Source organism: Rattus norvegicus, chromosome 3 (assembly GCF_021556685.1).
Source record: "Rattus norvegicus strain SHRSP/BbbUtx chromosome 3, alternate assembly SHRSP_T2T, whole genome shotgun sequence".
In the NCBI taxonomy this organism is placed as follows: Eukaryota; Metazoa; Chordata; class Mammalia; order Rodentia; family Muridae; genus Rattus; species Rattus norvegicus.
Window position 1 is genome coordinate 59,907,774 of NC_141536.1, and position 16,209 is coordinate 59,923,982.

Here is a 16,209-nt window from a genome sequence, read left to right on the forward strand (position 1 = left end):
GTGGAGGGGGAGGAGGGGGAGGGGGAAAAGGGAGGAGGAGGAGGGTTGCTAATGACTTGTGGGGCGTGGCCTAGCCTAGCTTGGAAGGAGGATAAATGAAGCCAAGCTTCGAGCTGCGTTGAACATGAGAGGCTGGGAATGCTCATCTTTTCCTCTGCTAGAAGTTGATGGACATCAGGACCAGGGTGACTCACAAACACAAGAGCCTTGGTTAATTTCACAGAGAGGTACAAAGGGGCCTTCTGATGAGTTGCTTTGGAAAGTGTGATTCTCTCTCTCTCTCTTCTCTCTCTCACACACACACACACACACACACACACACACACACACACACACACACACTGAATCTTGAGATGCATTCCGAAGCTGAGTTGGAGCTTCAGGTCACTCTCCCTTTCAGCTTGGTTTTGATGTAACTTCTCAACTCCTCTACTGGAAACGGTGAAGACAGGTAAAGGAAGAATGAGTTGGTGGCATTTCTATGCTTTTGAAAACTGGCCTTTAGATTCCTAGTACCCATGTAAAAGCCGGGCAGCATGGTGGCCAGCCATTAGCCTTACTCTTAAGAGGTGGAGACAGGAGATTCCTGGAGCAAGCTGGCTAGCTTGACTTACTGAACCAGCAGTCTCTAGTGGGAAACCTTGCTTCAAAATATAAGGTGACAAGCGGTTGAGAAAGACCCTTGACATCGACCCCTGGTCTCCACAGGCATGTGCACACATGTGCACAGGCACCTGCACACATGTGACATACACACACTCATGCATGCATGTATGCACACATGCACACATGCACACAAGGGAAAAATAAATTGATAGTGGAAAAATTGAAGTAATTTGTGAGTGTTCTAAAAAGTTTTTTGAGTGTTCTACTCAAATATGATACATTACTTATAGAGAATTTGTTCTAAATATTTCCCTTTTAGCAAGTAGTTTGATGACAGCAAACAAATTAAAATTTATTGCCCATGAATCCTAAGGAAGGATTAAAAAGCTTACTTATAAATTGTGCAGGGCTATCGTTGGACCTGATTGGCCGTCAGAGGAGGACACTGGCTTCAGAGTCCCTCGTCAGGTAGACCAGCTCGTCCTGCAAGTCAGCATCTCACAGCTGTACACAGAATTCCCTCATGGAAAACCAGGAGCGCCAGTTCTTCAGATCGCCATGTGGTTGGCTTTCTTGGTTCTAATCAAAGGTCTCTGACTTTCTACTGGCCCATGTCAGGTGCCTGTCCTTGATCTGTGAGTGTGGTCAGAGAAGTAAGGCCACGTGTGCAAACAAAATGGTTGTGGCTGCCTGGGAACTGGGAGGAGAAGGCACTGGTATTTATCAAGAGAGCTTTGGAGGCGGGTAATAACACAGATGACTGTAATTATTAAGAATTCTAGCGCAATTAAATTTTATCTAATTAATGTATTTAATTAAGGATGTTTTACTTCATCTGTAATTACTAACTGATCAGGACCCACTCGCCCTGTGGCTGGCTCCCCCATCGTGGGTTCTTTTTAGGTCTGTTTACACTACAAGTTTATAGTATACATTCTGATTGAAATTTTTTTCTTTTAGGTATAGTCACATTGTTTCTGAACTGCCGGACCTCATATTTGGTATTGATGCTTATTGACTGGGACTTCCAGAACCCTAGGGCAATCATGTGTTATTATGCAGGTCGTGTAGACACAGACTGAGGCTGGGTAGAAGTAGGAGGTGGGAGAAGAGGACCTCAGCTGGGCAGTCATAGACATTTCTGTTGGAGTCAGAAGTATATAGAATACAGGCTACTTGGCTTTTAACATGGCGAACCAGCTTCCCATGGGCTAGTGAGCCCACAGCTACCTACCGTCGCTTAGCATCCTAGCATTAGATTGTGGTGCAGCAGGAGGCTATCCATTCTGGTTGGTTCCAGCCAGTTGTTTTCCTACTTTGAATGTCAGGAATATGAAAACACGCTAATTCGACTATATATGCCTCCCAGTGGGATATCCCTCTGAATGAACGCACACACACACACACACACACACACACATACACACACACACACCCTAACCCTCCACAAATACCTCAAATTATGATTTTTAACATTTGAATTTAACAACAAATTACCAGCAAAAATTCAGAAAGTAGTAATGGTGTAAATAGCTGAGCTAGGCACTGCTGTCATGTACTGCTCCCATTACGAAAGGGCAGTCAGGCATCTTGGCTCCCGATGAAAGTGCCAATTGCCACATATGAGGTATTGCAAAAGAAGTACACATCAAGCCAGAGTGTGAATAAGCACCGAATTAGACCTAACTGATGGTGTACAGAAAGTAGTGAGACATAAGATCGAGGTCCGTCCGATGTCACTGGAAGGCTCTCAGCACAACCCGGAGGCAGGAGGTGACATAGAAAACTTGTTAGGGTCAACGACTGCCTTCTTGTGTGAAAGCAGACTGTGATCGGCTCAGGACAGCTACGAACGCAGCATGGTACAAGAGCATTAGGGTTTTTCTTTTTGGTAACGAGGTTGAGAGGTTTTGGGGTATGACACAGTGTCCATAGGTTGGACGTTCCGTCAGGGGAAAGAGTGTGGAAGGATGAAGCAAGTGCAGACTTTAAAAGGCTTAGCAGATATTCCGCACCGAGTCAGTATGAAGACCTTGCTTTGTGTGGTTTCTAACTCAAGTAAGCCAAAGACTGGGAGAACGGGGAAATGGGGGAGGGAGAGAGAGAGAGAGAGGAGAGGGAGGAGGGAGAAGGAGGTGGGGGAGAGGGAGGGTGGGAGGGGGAGCCAGAGGACTACCAATGTAGCCTAACTTTGTAACCGGAAGTGGGGGAGCTGAGGAACCCACCCCCACCCCCCACTATGGCTTGTCACAGCCCCAAAGTGACTCTAGGAGTTGACTGGCTGCAGAGTATTTCTCAGATTGCACTCTCTGCAGGAGGAGTGGGGAAACCTCATCTTTCCAGACCTGGTCCTATGTCACTGTGTAAAATTAGAAGTCAACCAAAATCAACTGAATTCATTAACATTTTCCTCTTTCTGCATTTGACCAGGAAATTGCTCAGGATTTGAGACCAGAGTTGACCTTCTGAGGCACAACTGTCTGTGACTCCAAGCAAAGCCTATGTGGCTGGCCTTTCCAAGGAGAGACCAACCTGGCTTTGCTGCATGCTAAACACACAACAATTATGCAAAAATGACCAGCCACATGCATGCTGGATGCTCGTGAATCTATTATGATAGGAAGAATCCCATCTTAAAACTGTCTCTCCCTTCTGATACTGGTAGTTTGGCTTGAACACTTACCACTAGAGGCCCCATAAGTCTTTTAGTTTTACAGTAAGAAAAAGGTTGAAGTCTAAAGGGTTCAGTCATTTAAAAAAATGACTTGGGCTGGAGAGATGGTTCAGAGGTTAAGAGCACTGGCTGCTCTTCCAGGGGTCCTGAGTTCAATTCCCAGCAACCACATGGTGGCTCACAACCATCTGCAATGGGATCCGATGCCCTCTTCTGGTGTGTCTGAAGACAGCGACTGTATACTCAGATATAGAAAATAAATACAAAATGAAATCTTTTAAAAAAGCGGTTTCCCCCCACAATTTTGCTTCTCTACATGGATCTGTCATTTGTAATGGCAGCAGCCTAGCTTCTTGCTTGTGTCATGGCCTGACTGCGGCCTGCCCACATCTGTAGATGGCTCCACAGGGACTGGTTGAGTGTCAAGGAGAAAGGAATTTGCTGCGAGAAGTTTTCTAGAGATCCCACACGCAGCGTCTTACTGCTTATAGTTCTTATCTGCCCACTTGTCTCGACAGGCCAGCAATGTCCAGGTCTATACACTTGTTCTTGGGGACCATATTTTCAGAGAAATATACAGTAGCAAGATAATTTCTACTACAGCACATCCAATGAACAGGGCCGTCCTTCTGGGTAGCCGACAAAAAAAACAAACAAGCAAAAAACCCCCCAAAAAACAAAAAACAAAACAAAAAAACAAAAAACAAAAAACAAAAAACCAAAAACCCAAAAACAGCAACATCAACAAAATAAACAAAATGCACATGAACGTCACCAGAATCCTGTCTTTCTTTCTTTTGTCATTTATCTCTCCAGCTGTCAGTTTCAGATCCTCTTGGCCAGATGCCTCTAGAACCTTAAATTCATATGGTTTGAGGAAGAGCCTGAGGCTGTCAACGCGGGTGCGTGCAGACACACCATCCCGTGTAACGAATTTCTTGGTGGTTTTCCGTTTCTTAAATCACTTTTATAATCTTCTTTATTTTTCCCTCTGTGTCGGTCCTCCTGAAAATGTCTCCTAGAAAGGGCAAAGACATAGGCTGTGTTGGTTCTTTGCAAGTCTTGTTGGAAACAAGGAGGACTGTGATGGAGTTGAGCGATGAACACACTAAGCCCCTTAAGACTTCACCCCACTCACTCTGGTTCTGTGCCCTGAAAAAACAAGCCAACGTTTCTTAGTAAACACCGAACACTGTGCCGGACACTGAAGATACAAAGGTGATTGGAGAGAGAGGGGAAGATTGGGTGGTGGGTTCAGCAGATGGTCACCAAGATGATTACAAGGAAAAGAGCCAGAGAACACAGCTGCTAACCAGGCAGTCATCGCTTCTGGAGAGCGGAGCTCTGACCGGGAAAGACAGGCTTGAGAAAGAAAGTGGCTTGCAGTTAGGGCCTTGCCAAATTTACTTCAGCAGACACATTCCGTTTGTCCTGGCACTCTAAGACTCTTGTGGCTTCCTGTACACAGGAAATGAAGGACGGGACATACCTGAGGACACTCCTGTGGCTTCGAGTGCCTTTGGCTGGTCTACATGAGTGTTTATGCTCATCTTTGGAAATAAAATGTGAAAACAGCCAGTTGTGGTGCTGCTTGCCTATATTCTCAGCACTAGATAGGCTGAGGCGGGAGATTTGCTTCAAATTTGAGCCCAGCCTGGTCTACATAATGAGTTCCAGTCCAGGCAGAGTGAGACCTTGTTACAGTCAATCAAAGAACCAAAACAACACAATAACAACAAAAACAAAACAAACTAACACACCCAACCAGGACTGGCAAAATGGCTCCATGGGTAAGGGTGCTTTCTCATGATACAGTTTTGGAAGCCGTGTGACGAGAAGGAGCTGTCCACGTGTTGTCCTCTGATCCCCACGTACACCCATTCACGACACCGCATGTACGGCTTCCTCTCCTCCATAGACCAACAAATAAACACGAAAAGCAAAACCGATACAAACCCACAGACCGACAGATTAAAAAAAAAAAAAAAAACAACACAGAAAAGTTCTGTCTGCTTTAGAACCTTTGTGTCAAGGAAGTGCCAATACCATGTGTGTCTTCACAATGTGAATGTGGCCACGATATTAAAAGCGTCCTATTTTGTGCTTGCCTGGCATAGATGCTGGGAATCCGGCAGTAAACACGACAACCAGAGGCCCCAGATTCACAAGTTTAACTGCAGAAACCAACAGTGAATTATGCAATTATGTCATTAATAAGCACTGTGAGGAGAAGCTAGGGAAACATCTAACAGCTACCAGGGCATTAGGGAAGTCATAGTGAAGCTGGGCACTGGACAGAGGGTAAGGGAAACAGGGCTAGGGTTGGGGCAAAGAGCCATGGGAAGCCCACTAGAGGTAGCATTCCTGTGGGTGGCCCACGAGGAGCTGCAGGAAATGATGCAGGGGATGCAGGGGATGCAGGAGATTCGGGAAAGCCTTTGTGTGTGGCTCTGTGGGTACCTTTCAAGATCTCAGTCATTTCCAGGGAGTAACACGTTTTAAAGGTTGCTCAGAGGGCAAAATTGCAAAGGGATCAGAATGAGATATCAGAACGAATGCGGGGAGGGAGGTCGGAAGCTAACGAGACTCACCGAGAATCCAGGAAGTAGGTGAGGGTGGAGATGGCAGTGTAAGAGCGCAGAGGAGGAAAGACAGCGTGGAAAGGGGTGGGCAACTCCACAACTGTACGGCCTCCCTTTGGGATAAAGACCTACAGAGTCTCTGGTAGAGATTCAGAGTCCTCAGACTGCTTTCGGGTTGGAGTAGAAAGGGGCCAGAGAAAGGGGACAGGGACAATGACGGTTTTCCTTTCTTGGCTGGCCATTGTCAGGGGTGGACAGTGAGTCAGTTAAGGGAAGTCAGGTGGTCAGCAGTCATCTCTTGTGCTTGGCCATTACTGGGGGTTAATAGGACGAGGGAGGGCAAGAATCTAAACATCAACTTACTTCAATTCTGGGAACCAAATTACTTTTGTCTAAGAGACTGTCATTGTTTAACCAAAATGGAGGAGCTTTGCAAAATGGTGTGGGCCAGCCTAACAGTGGCAAAATGGTGTGACCCTGTCTAGTGGTAGCAACAGGGGAAAAAGGCGGTCCAGAGAAAGGCAAGGTCAGAAATGAAAATGATAGGCCAGATCGTTTTGATATTTTTTTTCTCCTTGCATTTTCTCTTTTTTTCTTTTTTTCAATTTTTTGTCTTTTTTAAAGACTGGGCCTTGAACTCCACATAGAGCAAAAGATGATCTTGAAGTTCTGATTCTCCTGCTTTACCTCCCCAGTTCCGGGGTTACATGTATGTGCCAACACAGCTGGTTTAAGAGTAGGTCACTTGTAGTTATAATCTCCTTTCCTTCACTCCAGAATCCTTTCTCACATCCCAAGCCAGGCCCAAAGTCAGCTGAGAATTTCAAGACTTTGGCCGTCTTTGTCTAGCACGCACGCACGCGCGCGCGCGCGCGCGCGCGCACACACACACACACACACACAGGGATAGTCCCAACCCTCCCATATAACCTAGTACTCTGCTTTAAGCTGGGCCTCAGAAGAGGATTTCTAGACACTACCAGAAAATGGGAGGCCTAGTCAGCTATCCAGAAAGGAAGACAGATAAATGGGCTAATAGGACTGAGTTAGCTACACTGACACAGGTCCCCCAGGTCTTCCTGTCAGGGGCAGAGATGAGCACCTCAGCTACAGTCGAGTTTGAGGCTCTCCCTGGGGCTGGCTTGGATGCTGTGGTCACTAAGTAAATATTACCTGAGGGGAAGCCAAGTTCAACAGAGTAGAGGATGGAGCTGTTCTGAGGTTTAGGCCTAGAGAGTCACAGCACAGACTCTTGAGTCCTCAGCGTCTATAACTTGGTTAGGGAAAGAGAAGGAAACATGAATACATAGGGGCCTGGCTGCTGTTGTGAAGTAGGAACCTCAGGGCATACAAAATGAAATCAGGTGGACGGGAGAGAAGCCTCAGAGGATAGGAGCACTGGCTGCTCTTCCGGAGGACCTGGGTTCAATTCCAAGCACCTACACGGCAGCTCACAACTGTCTGCAACTCCAGTTCCAGGGGATCTAACACCTTCACATAGACATGCAGGCAAAACACCAGTGCATGTAAAATAAATGAATTAATAAATCAGTTTTTAAAAGTGAGTTCAGAGTTGGGAATTCTAGTCAGTGGTAGATCCCGTAGTCTCTCTGTTTCAAAGCAAGGAGACTATAAAAGATGGAAACTAAGTATGTACAACTGTTGGTCTAGTACAGTAATGGAAACGTAGGCCCCAGAAGTCTACATAGGTTTGGGGGAAGTGAGGAGATTGGCAAAAAAAAAAAAAAAAGCCAATTAGTTCCAATTAGTGAAGGCAACAGGGCTTGCTTGGTTCCATTTAGCAGAGCCTGAGGTGAGATCTGGATGTGTGCTCCTTTATCTGGGCTCCAGATAATGAAACAATTCTTTGCCTAATTTTATTCATCCCAGCACCTGTTAGTGTCTAAAAGTAATTCTGTCTTTTATGCAGTCCCCAGTTTCCCAAAGACTTTCCTGAGAATCCAGGAAGCTCAACGCTCTTGTGAAGAGTTGAGTCCCTCGGAGTTTCTTTGCCTTGGCTTCCTTAGACCTTTCTTCAGGCATCCCAGCCTCTGGCTTCTTTTCTAGGCCCCCCAGTATTCATAACCGAGGAAATATGTATGTACAAGTCTTATCCCTTTTGGTGAGTCATCTTCTGTCCATGTGTCAGCAGGTGTGCACTCAGGGAAGCTGCCCAGGGGCCTTCCGGACTATCTGTTCTGCAAACGGTGGCCTCTTCACTACATGAGTTCACTGCATCTGGGGTAGAAGGAGCAGGAAGCTGGAGCTGTGTCAGTCAAAACTATTTCAAAATACGAGAGGGCAATGACTGGGTCCTCATCTCATAAGCTTCTTACCCCATTTCTATTTTTGAGAAGGAACTTACCAGCACACAATCAGAATAAACACAATCTCGGAGAGATATTTCAACAATGACCCTTTAGATAAACCCTACTTGTCAAAAGGCAATTTTTCAACAAAGAACCCTTAGATACTGTTTAGTTCTCTTTTCTGATAATAGGCGAGTTACTTCTTGGAAGGCTCCCAGGGGCCTTGCAAAAGAACAATGGACAATAGTCTCCTGATTCCATTAGTTAAAAAAAAAAAAAATGGTCTCAGAGGTCAGGATCTTGGGAGATTTCGGGAAGTATTCCATATAAGGAGTTGGCATGGAAACATAAAACTCTCCCAGTGAGCACATATTTGGGAAACCATAAAAAAAACCAAAACAAAAACAAAAACAAACAAACAAAAAAACCCCATTAAATTGGAGGCTAGGCTTGGTGGCACAAGCCTTTAATCTCAGCCCTAGGGAGGCAGATCTCTGTGAGTTCAAGGTCAGCCTCCTCTACATAGGAAGTTTTAGGGTAGCCAGGACCCTGTAGAGAGACACCATCTCAGACAAAACAAACAAAAGTGAAAAAGAAAAATATTGAGCTGGATTTACTTGGATCAGTTTGAGGGATAGACTCAAGCCTGTGCTAGACAAGAATTCATGGATCTGTTGCCTCCTTCTCTGGAAGTAGTTTCCACCGAAGTGGTATAAGTTTCCTGTTTTGTTCATAACAGCCACCTTTGTCTTGGTAAGTAACACCACTACAGTAAGCTGGGAATTCTGGAGACATAATTACTCCTTGGATAAGTTTCTCTGGTTAGAGTCAGAATACTGTTTGTGGCACCTTATCCAACCTCCCAAAAGAATCGTCTAGAACTATGCTGTCTAATGTAGTATCCACGACCAATATGCAATAGTAAATTTGCGGAAAATAATAAAAATTTAAAAGCTAACTTTTCAATTTCTAGCACCATATTTCTGGGTCTTCTCCCCCAACCCCACCCCCAGTTCCGTTCTTGCTTTCCCCATCCCTCTTCTTTGCTGGAGATAAAACTTAAATCTTTTTTATATTTTTTATATTTGGCTGCTTCTGTACATGGGTGTTTTACCTGCATGCATGCTTGTGTACTACGTCTACGCCTGGTTCCTTCAGAGGCCAAAGAAGTCATCAGATCTCCTGGAGTTGGAGCTCCAGGTGGTTGTGGAGGCTGGAAACTGACTTAGATCCTCTGTTTAAGCCCTCTGTGTCTGAGGGAACACTGCCTAGTGAGAGAGTCAAGCACTGTGAACAAGAGAAAGTACCAAAAGGTTCTATTCTAAGCCGATTTTGTTATGAAAACAGTAAGATCATGGGCTTTGACTAAAATTAATGCTACTGATTAGTACTACTACTAATTTTTATGTGTATGAATGTTTTGCCTGCACATATATCTGTGCATCACAGATGTCCCTAGTACCCTTGGAGGACAGAATTGGGCATCAGATTCCCTGAAAGTGGAGTTACAGATGGTTGTGAGCTGCCATGTGAGTGCTGGGAACGGAACCCAGGTCCTTCACAAGCTCAGGAAGTGCTCCCAACTACTGAGCCATCTTTCCAGCCCTGAGAAAGTAACTTATTGATTAATTAAACATAAAGCTACAGTTTGGAGAAACAGTCTCTGATTGAATTACTCTCAGCTTGAAAATGCTCAGTACTGGCTTAGGGTGGTATCTTTAAAGAAAACAAAACATGATTGTTGATGATACCAAATCCCTAATCCCTTCTGGAATTAAAAAAGAGAGGCTGGAAGACAAGGCAGCCAGTAGGAGCTCCCTCCTTTCCCAGGCCTCCCAAGTTCCCTTGTGCTTTCTTTTCCTATCTTTGTTCTGTTTGCTTCTTTTCTTCTATTTTTTTTCTTTTTAAAGTACCCTTTCCTCTTGTCTCTCTCTTCCTGCTTGTTGCTGAACCTGGCATTGTACCAGATCAGTGGTCCTTTGCTTGCTTGATCTGAAACAGGGTCTTCGTGTATAACCCAGCCTGGTTTTGAACGTGAGATCCTTCTGCTTCAGCCTCTTGAGTCCCAGGATTACAGCACACGGCTGTCAGACAGCTTCTGAATGCTAAGATCTTGGTGTACAGGCTTTGAAGATGCTTCAGTGAGGCCGTATGAGAACAGACTTTGATAGCTTATTATTAATAAGAACATTTGCTTTATCGCTTCATTTTAAATTTATATTAGAATTTGGTATTATGATCAGCATCTTGGTAAAGAATTGTGCCATCCGATATCTATGTGGTTGGATTCTTAGTGTCACTATGTGAAGTACAGGCTGGATTACATATATATATATATATATATATATATATATATATATATATATATATTTTTTTTTTTTTTTTTTGAGCTGGGGACCGAACCCAGGGCTTTGCGCTTCCTAGGTAGATTACTTATATTTTTATGATTAAAAAAAAAAACCAACAACAAAAAGGCTTTGAGAGTTGGACATGCATCATTGGATAACAACAGGCAAGCCCTTGACCAACACTTAGGAGTTCTGGTATAAGCAGTGTCCACCACAAACAGGCCTGTGCTCACGAGAGCTAAGTGTAGGCAACAGGGTGCCCACAAGTGATTCTTCACCTACTTGGTGGAAGCGAGCGAGGAGTCTTTCCCCTACACCTGCACAGGCTGTTCCTGATATGCTCTTTGGTCACATTTTTGTGCTTGAAAAAACAGGGACAGTAAGAGCAGGATGTAGCCAGACATGAACACACACAGGCTTTGCGACTTGCTATTAAATGGAACACTTATCTCCCCGCACCCCCCCCTTGTTTTTTTTTTTTTTGAGACAGTTTCTCTGTGTAGCCTACCTTGTCAGGTAGATCAGGCTGGCCTTGAACTCAGAGATCTGCCTGCCTTTGCTGGGATTAAAAGCACCATTGCCTAGTGGATCAATAATTTTCTTGTACAAATGTGTGTAACTTTGAGGTTTCATTACTATATATATATACATACATACATATATATACACACATATATACATACACACACATATATATGTATATACACACATATATAGTTTATAAATATATAGTATATAAATATATATATACACACACACATATATATAATATAATATATTTGGCAAAGACAGGTGTGAGGCAGTTTTGGTGGGAGTGGGAGAGTACTTAACAATGAAGTGTAATGACGGTAACAGGTTAAAGGGAAAAGCGAGAAGTTAGCATTGGCTGTCCCAGGCCTCACTCAGATAGCTTGACCTGGCTGTTGAACCCAGAATATTTTGTGCTACAATTTAATTAAAGGCTGGGCCTAGGCCAGTTTGTGAAAGATAAAACAAAGGTGGGCTGATTTTGCAACTTCTCCAGGTGACTGCCACCTCCCTTGCTTAATTGTAAATCCTTCACAGATCATCTTGCAATCCTCTACCCATCCTTAGGGCTTCCTGCATTCTGCCCACTCTAAGCTCCAAGCATCTCGGGCTTTGTTCTGCTGTGCTCGGGCCAAGCCAAGCTACTGTAATTACCCGGATTATATGTGCATTTTATCGGGCAGCCAGATGATCTTGTCTATGATTAATTGTTAGATAGGTGACTGGCATTTGCTCCCCTCTGTGTATGCCAGCCTTAAAGGCGCTACCTTCCAGGGCAAGCATGTCCAGGCTGACATCTCTGTGAATTAACTTCTATAAAAAAGTGTGCTTTTCCTTTGTTTTGTGCTCTTAATTCGCTTCTCTCTTTAGTTTTTTTTTTTTTAAATCAGCTTAAATTTGCTTCTTGGTAGTTGGGGCTTAAGGACTGAAGTGTGTGTGGGAGGGTTTGAAGTTCCCTGTATCCTCAGTCAGGATGAATCTTGTCCTGCTGTGTTAGCACAGCCAGTCTTTTGCTTGTGCCTATAGGGGAGCAATGATGACAATCTACCTTGTAGATAATGGTGGGTGTTTATGAGGGACAAAGTGCTACCATCTATAGCAATCGATGACTGTGCTAAAGCGTGCACTTACACTTTTTTTTAAAAAAAAGGGTCTCACGTGGCAGCCCACATTGAATTTTCTTTAAATTATATAAAAAGATTTATTCACTTTCATATTATGTGTGTGAGTGTTTTGCCTGTATGTCCTTATGTCTGGTGCCCATGGAAGTCAGAAGAGAGAGTTGCATTCTTTGGAACAAGAGTTACAGGTGACGTGAGCTGCCATGTGGGTTCTAGGAACTAAACCAGGTCCTCTTCAAGAGCAGCCAGGGTCCTAAACCGTCTCGTCACCTTGCCGGCCTTTTTCTTTTTTAATTATATTTTTATTACTTAAAGCAGTTTTAAGTTTCAGGTATATTTTGATCATATTCCTCCCCTTCCTAAGTCCTTTCAGATCCTCTTCCTCTCCTTACCCACCCAACTTAAACCATGGCGCGCACGTGCACACACACACACACACACACACACACACACACACACACACACGCACCCTATGCAGTCCTTTATATGTTGGTCACCTTCTCCTGGACATGAGGCCTGCCCTGGAGTAGTTCATATATCCGGTGTCATTCTATTGGAGAAAATTCTATTGGATTTTTCCTCTCCTGGCAGGCATCAGTGACAGCCCAGTTGTTAACTTAACCTTTATCATACTAATTAGGTTTTCTTTCTTAATTTCTTCCTTCCTTCCTTCCTTTCTTCCTTCCTTCCTTCCTTCCTTCCTTCCTTCTTCCTTCCTTCCTTTCATTCATTTACCCATTTTTAGAAGTATAACAAAATAAAATATAATAAATCAAAACTGTCACATTGAAATTGAACAAGACAACCCAACAGAAGGAAAAGAGCCCAAGAAGATTCGAAAGAATCAGAGACCCAGTCATTTACTCACTCAGGAATCCCATAAAACACTAGACTGGAAGCCATAGCGTATGCCCAGAGCACCTGGCACGGAGCTGTGCAGGCCGTGCGGCTGCCCAGTCCCTGCCAGCGCCTGTGTGCTTGGCTCATGTCTTGTTCTCCTGGTGTTCTCCATCCCTCTGGTTCTTAGATTCTCTCTGCCTCCTCTTCCTCAGGGCTCCGGAGCTCAGACCGGAGGGAGGGATTTGATGGAGACATCCCACGTAGGGCTCAGTGTCCTCACTCTCTCTAACGTCTGGCTGTGGCTCTCTGCATCTGCTCCGGTCTGCTTGGTTGAACAAGATACTGATGAGTATAGCATAATATTGTTAGATTCATTGTATCATTAACTTCCTTTTCACCCTAGGTTCCTGGGCTATCAAGTCTCAGGTTCCTAGTCATCCATAAAGTGTTGGGTACGGGCTCCATCTTGTTCGCCAGCCTTTTCAAATGAGCTTTCTCTTGCTTTCTTCTTTTCCTTTTTTTCCCCCTCAAATTAACTAGTCCTTTACTTCTCTCTATTCCGGTTCTGAACACTTCGTTCTTCGGGCCTTCCCCCACATCCCTATATATAATAAATATATATATAAACATATGTTTATGTGATGCATAATTACATGGATACAAATACATATTATAATCGAGAAATTCAAATTGTTGATGTATTTTGAAATAAATATGTTTAATTTAATAATGCTCTTACTAATAACTCTCCCACCACCTACAACTTTTTTTTAAAAGACTTATCTATTTTATATATGTTAGTACACAGTCACTGTCTTCAGACACACCAGAAGAGGGCACCAGATCTCATTACATGTGGTTGCTGGGAATTGAACTTAGGACCTCTGGAAGAGCAGTCAGTGCTCTTAACCATTGAGCCATCTCTCCAACCCCCAACTTCCTGTCTTATTTTTCTTCTGTTTCTCTCTCTCTTCCTGTGATCACAAAGTCATCGTCTGTCTGGGGTTACTTTTACCTCCCCCTCCTTAGGGGGACAGGATTTCTCTCTGTATCGCTGCCTGTCTCGGAGCTCACTCTGTAGACCAGGGTGGCCTGGAACTCAGAGATCTGCCTGCCTCTGCCTCCTGAGATTGAGGCCGTGTGCCACCACAGCCCGGCTCAACTATCTAGCTTTATCAAACACCCTCTCCCTGGACTCACCTTTAACCTTTCATACATACTTGGCCACGTTCCTCCATCATGTAAAGAAGTTTAAGAGTCCTCGTTATGCATAAAGCTCCTCAGCACCTCATCTCTCTTGTCCTCTCCTGTCAGCTGCCATCTGCCCTTTCCCAGCCAAGTTTCTCAAAAGGCTAGACCACACTAGTCATTAGACCTACCAGCCGTCTCGTGAAGAAGCATCAGTCCACTGCAATCTCTCTCCCAGATCTCCCTGGCTGGGTAGCTTTCTTACTTATAATGGTTTCTTACTCACAACTTAGTGGTTCCTGGTAATCACTGGATTGCAAAACCCACACGGGTGCTAACATTCTGTTAGTATGTCAAGGTTCTCTTTGGGTTGTCTCGAGAACTCCTGGACATTCATTTCTCACAGCAGTGCACTTGCCTGATGTTCCCACGAACGCTCTGAAGGCAAGGGTTACATCTCTCTATATGTGTTACCTGGGGCAGTACCTGGCAGAGGGAGATAGCATCAAAATGTCTGATGAGTGACAGAATAGAAAAATGAGTCATAGGCTCCCCTTACCGGCATAGTGTAGAGCATTATATACTATACTTGAAATGGTCACCGTCAGGTAGTATTGTTTTTATTTCTGTCTGTGGGGCTGGAGATTTGAATGCACGGCCTTGCACGAGCTAGACAAGCACCCGACCACTGACCTACATTCCCAGTATCTTGGATTTGAAAGGTGTTCTTGTAAAAATCTGGCACTGCAGCAGAAATGTGAGAAAGCTCTCTCTGCAAGGAAGACAAAACATAATGAATGGAAGTATTTGAAAATACTTGGGTGTTAAGCTAGACGGATATAACTGTAGATACTTGGCTAATCTTGGTTCGAAAAGATTGCTAAGGTCTGCAACAATTAGATTTGCGTGGAGAGTGTTCCGAATGATGTGTTAGGAAGAGGAGCAGGGGTGTGCAGAGTGGTAAAGCAGAGGGCCCGAGGAAGGGTCTATTCAGTAGGAATGAGGAAGTGTGACCTGACTATAGGCTGTGGGAGGAAAGGCTGTGAGGAAAATGTGATTCTATTTCTGGCAAAATATGGTGATGGCTGGAATAGAGCGGAAGCAGAAACACACGTGGAAGGTTTTCGGCTTTGTACTTGAGTGTGGAGGAACACTAGCAGACTTAGTAGATTTGGGGAACTTGGCTATTTGTTGACGCAGCCAATCTAAGAATGTATAGAGAATAATGTTTAAGTTAACGATTGTTAAGTGGTAGACTGTGCAGAAATTCTGACTCCAAATGGAAAAATATGTCCTAGAAATGACATAACCTGGTGTCAAGGCCTGAGCAAGAGGGACAGCGAATGGCTTTAGAACTCAAGGAATGTGGCCCACCATTTGGCACAATCATGATGGGTGTGCCCCGGTGTGACTTCCATGTAGAAAATCTTAGGGAGCAGTATGAAGTTCAGAAAGGTGCACTCTTAATTGTTTAGCTGGGGATGTTTTAAGGTCAGGGAACAAGAACAATGGCACCCTGTCCAGTACTAGATGACGTACCTCTCTTGCAAAAGCTAGGCTGATGATCAAGGTGATGATTAATTTCTTGTTCCCATTTTTGCCCTTAGCTTCCTGATATAATTAATAAAAAATGTTAATGAATACATGTGCACCCTGAGGGTTTACAATAAAATGACTGATTGTTTCATATAAAAGTTTAGATTTGTGATTCTCTTGATATTTTTATAAGATTACTTTTAAAAATATAAATAAAATAATCGATCCTTTTTTGCAACCACGAATTGCAGTACGAGGAACTGGCTGAGAGTATTACCTTCCTTGCTTAAGCTTTATTACTCTATAGAAAGTGGCTTAGTTATGAACGTATGTAGGTTCTTGGGAATAATGCATCTTGTATCTATATTACATAAAACATTTATTCATGTAAAGGTACTAGGGAATATACTAGGGTTTTTAAAAAAATTATCTTTCACTAGAAGAAAAATGGAATGTAACCACACTGTGATTTTTTTG

The 16,209-nt window shown here is 43.9% G+C and overlaps 1 long non-coding RNA gene across 2 annotated transcripts; it reads right to left on the reverse strand.

Annotated features, from left to right (window-relative positions):
* Nucleotides 1-1,770: 1,770 nt before the first annotated feature.
* On the reverse strand, nt 1,771-14,437 carry LOC147995534 (uncharacterized). Of its 2 annotated transcripts, none has more exons than XR_015684433.1 (3): nt 14,388-14,437; nt 13,037-13,333; nt 1,771-4,298 (listed from the first exon to the last, which is right to left on the reverse strand). It is a non-coding gene; the product is annotated as an uncharacterized LOC147995534 (long non-coding RNA). The 2 variants fall into 2 exon arrangements; XR_015684434.1 differs by having other exon boundaries at nt 2,267-4,298; nt 13,037-13,330; nt 14,209-14,415.
* Nucleotides 14,438-16,209: the final 1,772 nt, after the last annotated feature.